This window comes from Corvus brachyrhynchos, unplaced genomic scaffold, assembly GCF_000691975.1.
Source record: "Corvus brachyrhynchos isolate BGI_N302 unplaced genomic scaffold, ASM69197v1 scaffold167, whole genome shotgun sequence".
Classification (NCBI taxonomy): Eukaryota; Metazoa; Chordata; class Aves; order Passeriformes; family Corvidae; genus Corvus; species Corvus brachyrhynchos.
This window is the reverse complement of record NW_008239547.1, coordinates 1,854,366-1,866,358: the sequence shown is the minus strand read 5'-3', so window position 1 is coordinate 1,866,358 and position 11,993 is coordinate 1,854,366.

Genomic DNA, 11,993 nt, shown 5'->3' with positions numbered 1-11,993 from the left:
GGGGTGCCGCCGCCCTCCGGGGCCGTCCCCGCCGGGCTCTACAGCTCCAGGGCCGAGGGCGGCTCCCGGACCCTCATCCCGTGATACGGGTGACGCTGTTAACGGGACTCGGCCTTCTTTTTCCTGATTCTGGTCACAGCCTTCTGTCAGGCATCCACCTGCTCCGGCGTGGGGCTCCTCCACGGGCTGCAGGTGGATCGCTACATCCCTGTATTTCTCCATGGGCTGCAGGGGAATCTCCGCTCCGGCTGGAGCACCTCCTCCCCCTCCTTCATCACTGACCTTGGTGTCTGCAGAGTTGCTGCTCTCCCATATTCTCACTCCTGTCCGAGCACAATCACATTTGCACAATAACTTTTTTTCCTTCTTAAATCTCTTACCGGAGAGGTGCTGCCACCGTTAGTGATGGGCTCAGCCCTGGCCAGCGTTGGGTCAGTCCTGGAGCTGGCTGGAATTGGCCCTGTCGGACATGGAGGAAGCCTCTGGCAATTTACCACAGCAGTCCCCCTGCAGCCCCCCTGCTACCGAAACCTGGCCATGCAAACCCAATACCGCCGTCTATCTTAAAAAAGTGATTCAAGTGAAATGATACAAGAAATACAGGCACTGCCTCTGATTTTCCATTACTAACAGAGGATCGATTAATAATGCAAGTACTGTAATATTGCAAGTGGGTTTTTTTCAAACCTTTTAAGTTTTGTATCCCTTGCATTTCAGGTGACTTAAAAATGACACATCATGCGACACAAGCAGGTGTCAGAGAAATACCAGAATAAAGGAGCTATGTATTGCTGTGCAAGCTTTAGTCAAGGTAATTAGGAAAATGTCAGAGTTTTCCTTGTGGTATAAAAAATACTTCTGTCACTGTCATCTCTGTATTGTGTAATCCTTAAGGAATCTGGTTTGGCTTTTGTTCTGTTTTCATATACCTATTTTAGCTAAATCATATAGATCTCTGTTTTTAAAATAGATTAATATGCAAGTATTAATAGCTTAATTAGAGACTGGATGGCTCGGCTATCTGAATCAGAGAAAATTACACAGGGGTTAACATGGCTTTAGGTACAAAAAAGATAAGTGAAAATTCTGAAAGTTTAGAATAGTGGCTAAGAGCAGGGAGATAAATGCGGCCCTGGCAGTTCCCCTGACACTTGCCCTGTGTGAGTTACAAGTTTGGCTTAGCTGATCTCACACATCTAAGGAGATTAAATGAAACAGTGCAGTGCTTTGGCAAATCACATACAAAAGCAAACTGGGAAGAAGATCCAAATAATATAGTCTACTCTTGTCTTGCGCAGTTACGTGTATCCTAAGCAGTGTGTCACTGGAATGTAATGCTTAGACTTGGGAGGGAGGGTGCAGTCCTAAAGGAGGCACAGTGCAGTCTGCTTAACATAAGTGCCTTAGCAATTTGTGCGGGAAGAAGTTGCCTCTAGAGACCTGCAGAGGGAGATGTGTTCCTCCAAAATAAGGGGTTTCTAGCTGTCCCTTTACTGTGTAAGAAATTTCAGAGGAAGGTGCTTAGGGTTATAAAATAATTATGCGCACAAAATTCTTAGAAAGAATAAGCTTTTCTTTTTAGTTCTCGATATACAGAGATAAGTACTAAAATTAAATGCTTCGGGTACTATTTTTAGAAGCAGTATCTCATTCTGCCTCTAATCCCTGGAAGACTCCAGCGTATTTTGCTCATCTGAACCAGGGGCAAGCAGAATGTATTTCCTTTAACCCTTCGCCTGTTACTTGCTAAAATGCTGATTTTTCAATTCTTTTTATCAAAAAAATACTTTGCAGGATGTTGAATTAGGATTTATAAACAAGCTTTGGCCACTTACTGGGCTTACATTTTGATATCTGTATTAATACATATGTGTGGGTCTCATTTGCAGAATCTGACTAGTTACCATCTGGCAGATACTTGAGTGTTCCTAAGTTAGTTATTTTTTGAGAAAGCTGAATATCCTTCCTGCATAAATATTCTCTGCCTGTCAAATAGTGAGTCCAAGTATCTTCCAAATATGCAGTACTGAAGGTTTGGAGGGGGAGTCTTTAGTTTTAAACAGAGAACACTTTGTACACCAGTATACCAAGTATATTTATATTGAGGGTCAGGTCTCGTGCTTTCCTTGCATGGGACTAATGAGATATGTGTTCAATTTTGTATATTCAGATCTTCCATTTAATGAGTTACAGTTTTCCTGATGTTAGTGTTAGTTTTAAATTTTACATCCCCAGGAGTGATGCAATGGAGCAATGCTTACAACAAGCATTAAAAAGGTGTCATTAATACTTCTGACTTGGCAATATATGTTAATTTGGGCACATTTTTACAATTTATTCTGCAAAATCAAACTAGAATTTTCTTCATGTAATTACTTTTTAATTTTATGAAACAACATTACAGTGCAATATTTCTTATTTTCTTTACAGAAGGCTCCCTGATACTTTATTTAACAGTCAAATTTGTTAGTTTGGGTTGAGAATCAGTTCACAGATTAAGAAACATACATTTAGGTGTCTTATGAGAGCGTCTTCCCAAATAGTCAATGCAGATCTTTCTGTTCAGTGGAGATGTCTAAAGATATTCTACCTGGCCTCTGCCTTTGGTTTCAGAAAGGGAGAGGTTTCCTTCAGCCCTGTGCCTTGTCAGCCAGCCCTGCATGAGATGTCTTTCATACCTCACTTCTTCTGACACTAAACCATGTGTTCATGAGTCAGGTTTCATTTGCCTTATGCGTGTGGCTGAAACTCCCCAAGTTCTTAGGTAGACACTTAAATTTAGGTCTTTTGTTCTGCAGATGTCATTTCAGCTGGCAGCCTGAGATGTCCAAAGTGTTCATATGAAGCTGTGAGCTCTGACAGGTGTAGAGACCCTGCCCAGGTGAACAGTAGGACATAGAAATGTGTTTAGGTGACTGACTCTAGTCATCAGCATCTTGAACAGAGTAATGGAATAGCCATACTTCTCTTTCGACCAGCTTGCCTTCTATATAAAAATAAATAATTTTAAGGTTTTGATTTTTAGCTCAGTTGCTCCCTCTAGCCAGATTTGTTCATTTGCAAAAGCATCAGTCAAGCACACTATGAAGAAAATTTTGAAGAGCAGGCTCCAAACCTTTGTAAATACATAAATGACCCACTGACAGACATTGACTTTTTACATAAATGGGTAAAGAAAAAATTCTTTTTTACTTATATGTTCATCTTCACTAGATACTGGGATTCATTCATGTGTCCTTTTTGTGCAGATAAAACAATACTTTCCTTAATGAAAAATAATCCATGGAAGTACTGGAAATAAGGAAGCAAAGAATAGTACTAATATAGATTAGAAAATTACTGTGTAAGGTGCCTTTTGCAAATTTGCGATGAGCAGAACATGAATTACAATGTACTTGGCATATTAACAGCCATATTTAGAAAAATATTCTTAAATTTTCTTGTGGTATTTCTGGTAAAATACTTTATAGCAGTATTTTAATGGGCAAGAAAAGTACCACACTCTCTGTGTGTATAATTTATTTACAGTTCTTTTCCCACATATTTATTTGACAAAATACCGTCAGTGACTGTTAGGTAGTAAATCACAGCCCATGCCAGCATTAACACTCCTTGGCTATCATGTTGCAATCAGTGAACCCTCATTACAAGAGAGAAATATACATAAAGCCTCAGATTCAGGTTTCTGATACGAACATTAATAAAAAAATATTTTAATAGCCAATGCAGAAAAAATTACAGAAAAGGAACATGAGCCTATTAATTAAGTAGAAGATCTTGGATTTAACTTTCTTAAACAAAAAAGAAGAACAAATAAAAGTAGTTGGTTCAGTTTTGTAATTGTTCCTGTCCTTTTACTGAACCTCAAAATTCTCAGTAATGTATTACAAATTGAATTACAGAAAGAGGTCCAAATTCAACAAAACATCAACAACAGGTATGTGATGTACTGGCTGTTTTCAGGGCCATTTTTGAGGTGGGTTTTAGTCATTAGTGTGATAGTAGACTGCTGATCTGAGTATTAATGTGTCGTAAACTAGTTACAGAGTATAACTTTGCTCTTCAAAACCTGGAGAAGGTATTTGATTTTTTTGTGAGCACTAGGCATTTAAACTATATTTAATAGAAAAAAATCAACACAAAATTTCCTTTTACAAGTATTGTTTTTCCTTAGGCAGTTTAGCATTCTTGAATACAGTTTTAGGTGAGTAACATCATAGTTAATACAACATGAATGAGGTATGTTAGTAGATACCAGTGGAAGAATGCAAAAAGTGCAGATTTTAGTTTCTTGACTGGTGAAGATTGACCACAAAATATTCAAGCAGTGTAGAATTAGACCCAAATATGCAGTCAGTGCTTACTTTTCCATGTTACTCAGGATAGTCAAATCATGAAGGATGAGCATGCTTTAATTCACAGCAAATGAAGGGAACCTGCTTTATTGCCAGTCTGTGATTGGGTCTGTTAGGAGGCAGAAACATAGTAACCATATAAAATGGAGACTGGTTCAATTAAAAAAAAAAAAAAAAAACCAAATATTTTGATGAATTTGGTAGTTGAACTCTTAGGCTCCCAAGTAGCCCATGATGACCAATCGTGGGCACTCCAGGTGGCTTCCTAGTGCCCTCTAGGGTCTGTGCACAAACCTTCATGGTGACTAATTTCAGCATATAACTGGAACAGCAAAAAGAATCCACATTAGGAAGTATGGAATCTTTCTTTCCCTGCATGCAAACAGAGCATGCACAGTTGTACTTCTTGACAAAACAAAGTCAGTATTAAATAAAAGGATTATTAAATTACTTCACTTATGTGGGTAGTTGGGATACGTAGTGGGTAAAATATTTAGCTAAAATTACTCTCCTGTTTGTACATAGCACAGTCAAGTGGAGATATATAGCAGGAAGTGTGTCCAGTATATTAACAGCATCTACTGTGTAATACAGTATATTAAAAAATCATAGAGAATCCTGGAAGGAGAAAAGAATGTGTTTTTACAGCATGAATGATCTCCTAGACATGTGCAGGGACAGGAGAACAGGTGCACTTCTGAATGGGTTTAAGCCAGCATTAATCATGTGGATGTTTCACAGAATAGGATAGAGAAATGTGAAGCAAAGGAGAAAAGTTCACAGAAAAGATACAGGGAGCTGTGAGGCTGAGGAATTTTAAGAAGATGTGAGAGGAAATCAGAATGCGGAAAACACTGGCCGAGTGACAGAAGATGATACGCAGTTCAAGAATGTTGCATAGCTTAAAGTGGGTGATTAGAAAGCAAATCCAAGGCTTTAGCAGTGAAGGAAATGGTGGCTTGTGTAAAGAAAGAAACTGCAAGATTTTTTAAAACTTCACAGAGTGTAAAGATGTTCATTTTTTACTTTTGTTCTTCATTCCTGGATAATAGTCTGTAGCACTATCAGTTGAAAAAAGAAATTCTGCTCCAAAACCGAGTTTAAAATAGGGGTTTTTGTGAGCATTGAGGAATCTTCTAGCAATTACTTTTAATGTTTTAGGCAGAGATAATCTAAAAGAGCTGTAGACTAGACAGACAATTTGAAGAATAGTCTATGTTCCCTTTTACAATTAGGTAGTGAAACACTGCTTCTGGGAATTCTAAAATAAGTATTTTCTTTTTGCATTCAGAATTGGGTTGTTAATCATTTAAATCAGCATTTCAAATATACAGTGAAGATATAACTTCATTTGAAATATAAAGATGTAATACAAAATCCCTCATTTGAGTTTTCTTAACACCTGCAGTAGGAGTTCATGGTGTATGACAGCTACTTGGGTACAACCATTCATAAATATGAGAACCTCTTTTCAATTATTAATCTTTTCCCCCATGCAAATGCAGACATAAATAGGTAGTTATAAAGGCAAAGAACTCTCCTGCTTATTCAGTCTGTAGTCTTCAAATGGAAGACATGATTGTCTCATTTGCCCATGCATCTTTTTATCCCTTCCGCAACATAAACATGTCCTTCTATCCAAATTCACTGTATTCATCTGGATTTCACTGAAATGTGACAAATCTGTAACACTTTTTCAAAACTTCACATATGCTTTAGGCTGGTAAAAGCAGTCTCAGGCTCTAAAGAGGTTCCACAGTGCCAGCTAAGCCTGTAACTCTATTGCTTTTTCATCCCTGCTCTTTATGTTTCATTGAGATGTGTAGTACTAACGAGATCTGAAAATGCCATCTAACTGTGCTGGCAGCCCCCTAAGGTAGACGGTATGTGAAATTCTAGGGGTAAAAAATCATCTCCTCACTATCTTTTAAAAGTTCTGAGTTGGTGGGAGTACTATTAGAACATCCAGCTGGATCAGAAAGCCTGTAGAGACGTTTGTAACTTCACTGGAATTCAGATGTTAAACCTTTCATTGCTATTACGGTTCAAAATAGTTAGGCAGCAATACCTGAACTGCCTCACAGCTTTTAGTGGTACTAGGCCAGTTAGTTGTAGATTTTAGTGCTGTAATGCTGCATTATTTAGTGGATCATCAGGGGTCTTGATAGCGTTTTTGGACTCTGCCTCTTAACCCCAGGGCACTTGTATTACCACTGTCATACGTGTGAACCCACTGTAAAGACACAGGCTGGGGGCATTGACCATCTCTCTAGGAAACCTCTTCAGGTGTATGATGGCACTCTCAGTAAAGAAATGCTTCCTAATATCCAGTCTAAGCCTCCCTGGCACTACCTTGAAGCATCCCCATGTGTCCTAGCACTGGACACCAGGGAGAAGAGATCAGCGCCTTCCTCTCCGCTTCCTCTCCTTGGGAAGCTGCACAGAGCAATGAGGTCACCCCTCATTCTCCTTTTCTCCAAACTAGATGAGCCCAAAGTCCTCACTGCTCTTCATAGGACTTTCCTCCCAGCCCTTTCACCAGCTTTGTTGCCCTCCTCTGGGCATGTTGAAGGATCTTCACATCCTTCTGAAATTGTGGGGCCCAGAACCAGACACAGGGCTCAAGGTGAGGCCAAGGTGAATGAGATGCTAATATATATTTATGCCATAAATATATGAGCACATCTATGTATGCAAGTGAGTTTTGGTGCACATACATGCAATATTTACAAAGCTTGATATATATTGATGAGAAAAACTGACTAACTAGTTAAAATCTGAACACAATAATATGAACAAAAAAGCTGAAATTCCTAAAAAAGGAAGTAGTATGTGGCAAATAAGGCATAGGCCCTTACTAAAGGAGAGAACTGCTTTTACTAAAGACCTGTCCATAAAATGGACAACATATCAATGAAAGAACTATAAATGGCACAATTAAGGACAAAATAATCAATTTATTGGAAGCAAGGGACATGAGTGCAATTGTATGGCTTTACTCTTAAGTAAAAATTGTGGAATTGTTAATAAAATGAAAATCCTTGGGACAAGCACAGTACAGCTAGCTGGCCAGGGAGGAGATTGTCCTGCTCTATTCTGTGCAGCTTCACCTCGAGTCCTGTGTGCAGTTTTGGGTGTCACAATATAAGAAATACAAAAAGCTATTGGAGAATGTCAAAAGGAGGGCTACGAGAATGGTGAAGGGCCTGGAGGGGAGCCGTGTGAGGAACTTCTGAGGTCACTTGGTCTGCTCAGCCTGGAGGAGACTGAGGGGAAGTCTGCAGCTTCCTTGTGAGGGAAAGTGGAGTGGCAGGCACTGATCTCTTCTCTCTAGTGACCAGTGACAGGGAATGGCCTAAAGCTGTGTCAGGGAAGGTTTTGGTTGGATATTAGAAAAATGTGCTTCACTCAAAGGCTGGTTGGGTACTGGAACAGGCGCCAGGTAAGTGTAAAGAGGTACTAGATCTCTGAAGTCTTTGAGAACTAGTACTAGTTCTAGCCTGCATAGATAGGGAAGTGAACAAGAAAAAGTCAAAACATTTCTCCAGTCAAAACTGGAGAAAGTGCCCTAAGTTGAAAAACTCATCTTAAATCTGTTTATCATATAGTTCGAGATTACTTGATTACAGAATCTGAATACCTTGCCAAAGAGAAGACTTGGAGATCTTTGCATAGTGTTTGGAATCTCTCTCTTAAGAGAATGCTTAATTTCTCTCCAGGTCACATGCAGTATTCTAACAACAGTTTACAAAACTTTGCTAGTTGATTTTCATCCCAAACAAGCTTCTGAATGGATGAAAACAGTTGGTTGCAGTAAACATTTAGTGTCAAATTGGATGGCCGACTCCTCATCCTTAGGCGGAGCTGTCAGGATTACTTCAGGATCTATGGAATCTTTAGCTAATCCATACAGCAAACGTTTGTGATCACCAGCTTCTCTGAGAATTCTGCATTCTCATACAAAACAGGAACAAGAAAAGTTCACTATTTTCTTATGTCAAAGAATTGGCAACTAAAACCCTATTTTCCCTCTCAAGCTATGCTGTCTTTAGTATTTCCAGCTCTGACATGACATTAGAAGGTAAGTAGAGCTATCTGGGCCAGTAGCCACTTGTTAATCCCTCCCTGGTCAGTGTCTGTGATTTGTTTCATTTAAAAGGCCCCCATAGATGAGGTAAATGGAGGTGTCTGGGCCAGTAGCCACTTGTTAATCCTTCCCTGGGCAGTGCCTGTTTTGTTTCATTTAAAAGGCCTCCATAGATGACAGGATGCAGTGGCTACAAGATGAAACCACTATGAGAATGGTTGCTGATTAGAGCATGTTGTCAAAGGAATTATGACATTTTGATCTCCTTCAAGACCTTGGAAGCCCTAATAAAATATATCCATTAGCTGAATTGAAGATACGGATTTAGTAACAGGATGGCTGACTGTAAAGTAAAGGCTTGTATCCAACCAATGCCCATACTGCACGTTCCCATGTTAAACCTTAAACTATATTTCTTTGAAATATACAGTTATAAATTGTGAAAGATTTAAAATTATAATCATGGGAATGTAAGATGTTATGGATAATAAAAATAAATAAAAATTAATAGTGAAATTATCATTTCCCTTGCAACTCAGAACTGGGTGTGTTTGTAAAGGAGTGTTTTTAATGACAGCCTGGGCAATTGCACCCTCTGGTGTGCACACAGCATGGCCTGTAAATACCTAAAGTCGAGCTTGAAACAGAGGTACATGATCATTTGGGTGACAGATTCTCGAGAATGGATTTGTTTTCAAGGAAAATTACCAATGTATCTACAACAGTAACAACTTTAGTTTATAATTTTAACTGGAATATATTCAAATACATTCTTCTTTCATGTCATAGGATAACATCAGTAATTTGCATCACATTTCTTTGCAATAGGAGTGCAAAAGTCATAGCGGTTATTCAAAAGGCCGAATTATTATTTTGAGTGTGTGTTAAATACTGCCAGGCACCAAAACTGAAGTGCATATTTCTCAATTGCATAGTGAGTAGCTATGTTCTCTCCCCTTTACCTGTTTGTCTAGAATACTATAAGTATAGGTGAATGAATCTAGTTGAAGCTCGTTGTGCTCCACAACTATGTGTGCATATCTGTCTAGTGTTATTAGAAAAGCTATTGTAAGTTCACTGTACAAAACCTTAGCAAATATGGAGTGGCATTATTAAGGCTGAAATATGCTGATTTTCTTTTATTTTTTTTTAATTTAAAGTAATAAATTGTTAGAATGAAGGCAGTACATCAGAAAAGGTGGGAAATCTAGAAAGTCTCCTGTCTGAGCCATGTTGTATAAGCCATGCAACCTCTAGCCCTTTTTTCTTACAACTTAAAAGTTCCCCAGTTTAAGCAAGCCAAACGCTACCGCTGCGGGCAGATGGTAGGGAGAACATTGCTACAAAACCTGCCACTCAAAGTGTAACAGATGACTGTAGCTACAGAAAATTGTCCCTTTGTTCATTTTGCTAATGAGTGTCCTCATTGCAGCAGGAGACGGAATAGTTAATGAGCTGCAGTCCCCGGCCGCGGCAGCCGGTGGCGCTCGAGCTAAAGGCTGTCCGGGAATAGCAGCGGGCAGCTCGGCCAGGAAAGCCTTTCGTGTCCTTTCTTTGAAAACAGGACAAGATCATGATTACACTGAGATGCCATTTCAGACTTACTCATAGGAGTCATCTAAATCTTTTTTTCTTTATTTTGTGTGAAGGTTCTTCTTCGAGCATCTGCTGTTGATGCTTAAACACAGCCAGAGCAGAGGAACAAATACTTAAGCCTATTAAGAGCTGTAACAGTTACTTAAAAGGTCTTTTGAAATTCTGAGGTTGTTTTGCGGTGGTTTAGAGCTGCCCACTGCCAGAGTAGAGTGTCAGCTAATTACCTAAATGTCTCTTGTGCTGTTTTCTTAACACTACTGCTTTCCCTGCAGGGTGTTCAGCTGTCTACAAGATCTGGTAAAAGTTTTCAGTGAAAGCATGCACACTCACAGTTATCTCAGAGGAATAATTTTAAATCTGATACTGCATAAACACTGTTTAAAATGAAATATTGATGAAATATTTCACTAGAATTTATTTAAAATATTGCATTATTAAAAATAACATTTTTGTTACTCACAAGTGGTCTTTATGTAAGCTGCTACTGTTTCTTCAGTACAGGAAGGGAAACCACAAACTAATATGAATTAATGTGCAAAGCACTTGACATTTTATTTACACAATTTCTTATAAAATCAATGAAAACTTTGCAGCCAAAACTTTATGTACGTTAGTAATTTCTTCTGGTAAATTTGAGACAAAAAATGTCTTTTTCAAAGAAAAACAAATCGTTATGGACTATATTTTATCACTCATTACACTATAGTTTAAGTTTACATGCCATTTTAAAACCTTGAAATTTAATTTTTTAAGGTCTTTAAGATTTTTTGTTTGGAGTAATTTTTTTTAAAAGTTCATATTTTTACCAAGCAATGCAAATAATATCCTGAGGTTTTTTTAGCAAGCAAAGCAACTGTTGTGTGAGTCTTCTCTTTTGTGTTAATATTTTAAATGGTTTCAGGAGTTAGTTAATATTCTGGTATTACTATAAAGTTCTGTGCCAGCTCTGAAAGCTTTTCTATAATTTTAAAAGAAATATGTGGCAGTAAAAACTAGACAGCCATAAGACAATATATTCAAATGTTTTCAATAGCTTTGAAACCAACAAGAAAAAAAGAGTAGCTGTCCCAATAAGCTTCAGTTGCATAAGAAGTCTTTTCCATAATGGACGTGGCAAGATTTAAACAAAGGACACGCATAATAAAAATGTAAATGAGATTGCTTTACTAAAACTATAACTTTAAAGTCTTTTGTTGCATGTTATCCTGGAACCTTCTTACAAGGTAATCACTGTTTGCATAGAGATTTAAACCGTAGTCTTCAATAGCATTAAACCCCTGCACGGTCTATGTGTGACAGGCATGCAAAGCCATGTTAATGTTCAGAATATGAATTGCCTCTGGGTGGCTCCGACACCAAGTAGAAAACCAACTGTGTTGATATCAGAAGGCCTGATGGACTCCATGCGGCTCCCAGCCTGAAAACTTCACCGCTTTGACATGTGATGTGCTCCTCATGACACTGGCAGCACTGTCACTGAGAAATGATACAAAGGCAACAAGCCCCCCTCCTTAGCCATGCACTTTGCAACCCCCTGGTGTTGCCTGTCCACAGTCCCTCCTGCCTGCCTAGTTACGGACAGCACTTCATAAACACGGGGGGAAGTGTGGGTGGATAGGCCCCAGCTGCCTTCCTGGACACAGCCTCCATAATAAATTGACCTGAATGATGAGGGCACACAAACAGTATGATATGCATTATTCCTGTCAATAAAATGTCCCCATGTGTTATGGGCTTTGTATATAATGTACTGCAGCCTTTCTTCTAGCAGGGACCTATTTAGAGTCTCGACTTTTTTCTATTCATATTATGACTCTGTAATAGAATTCAGAAATTATATGATACTGTGTTGTATAATATTACACCAGTGCAGCATATTTAAATCCCTGATTCCTTCCTTATAAATTCAAGGCGTCACAATCTTTCAGGTTGTCTTTGAAGACGATGACCATGAA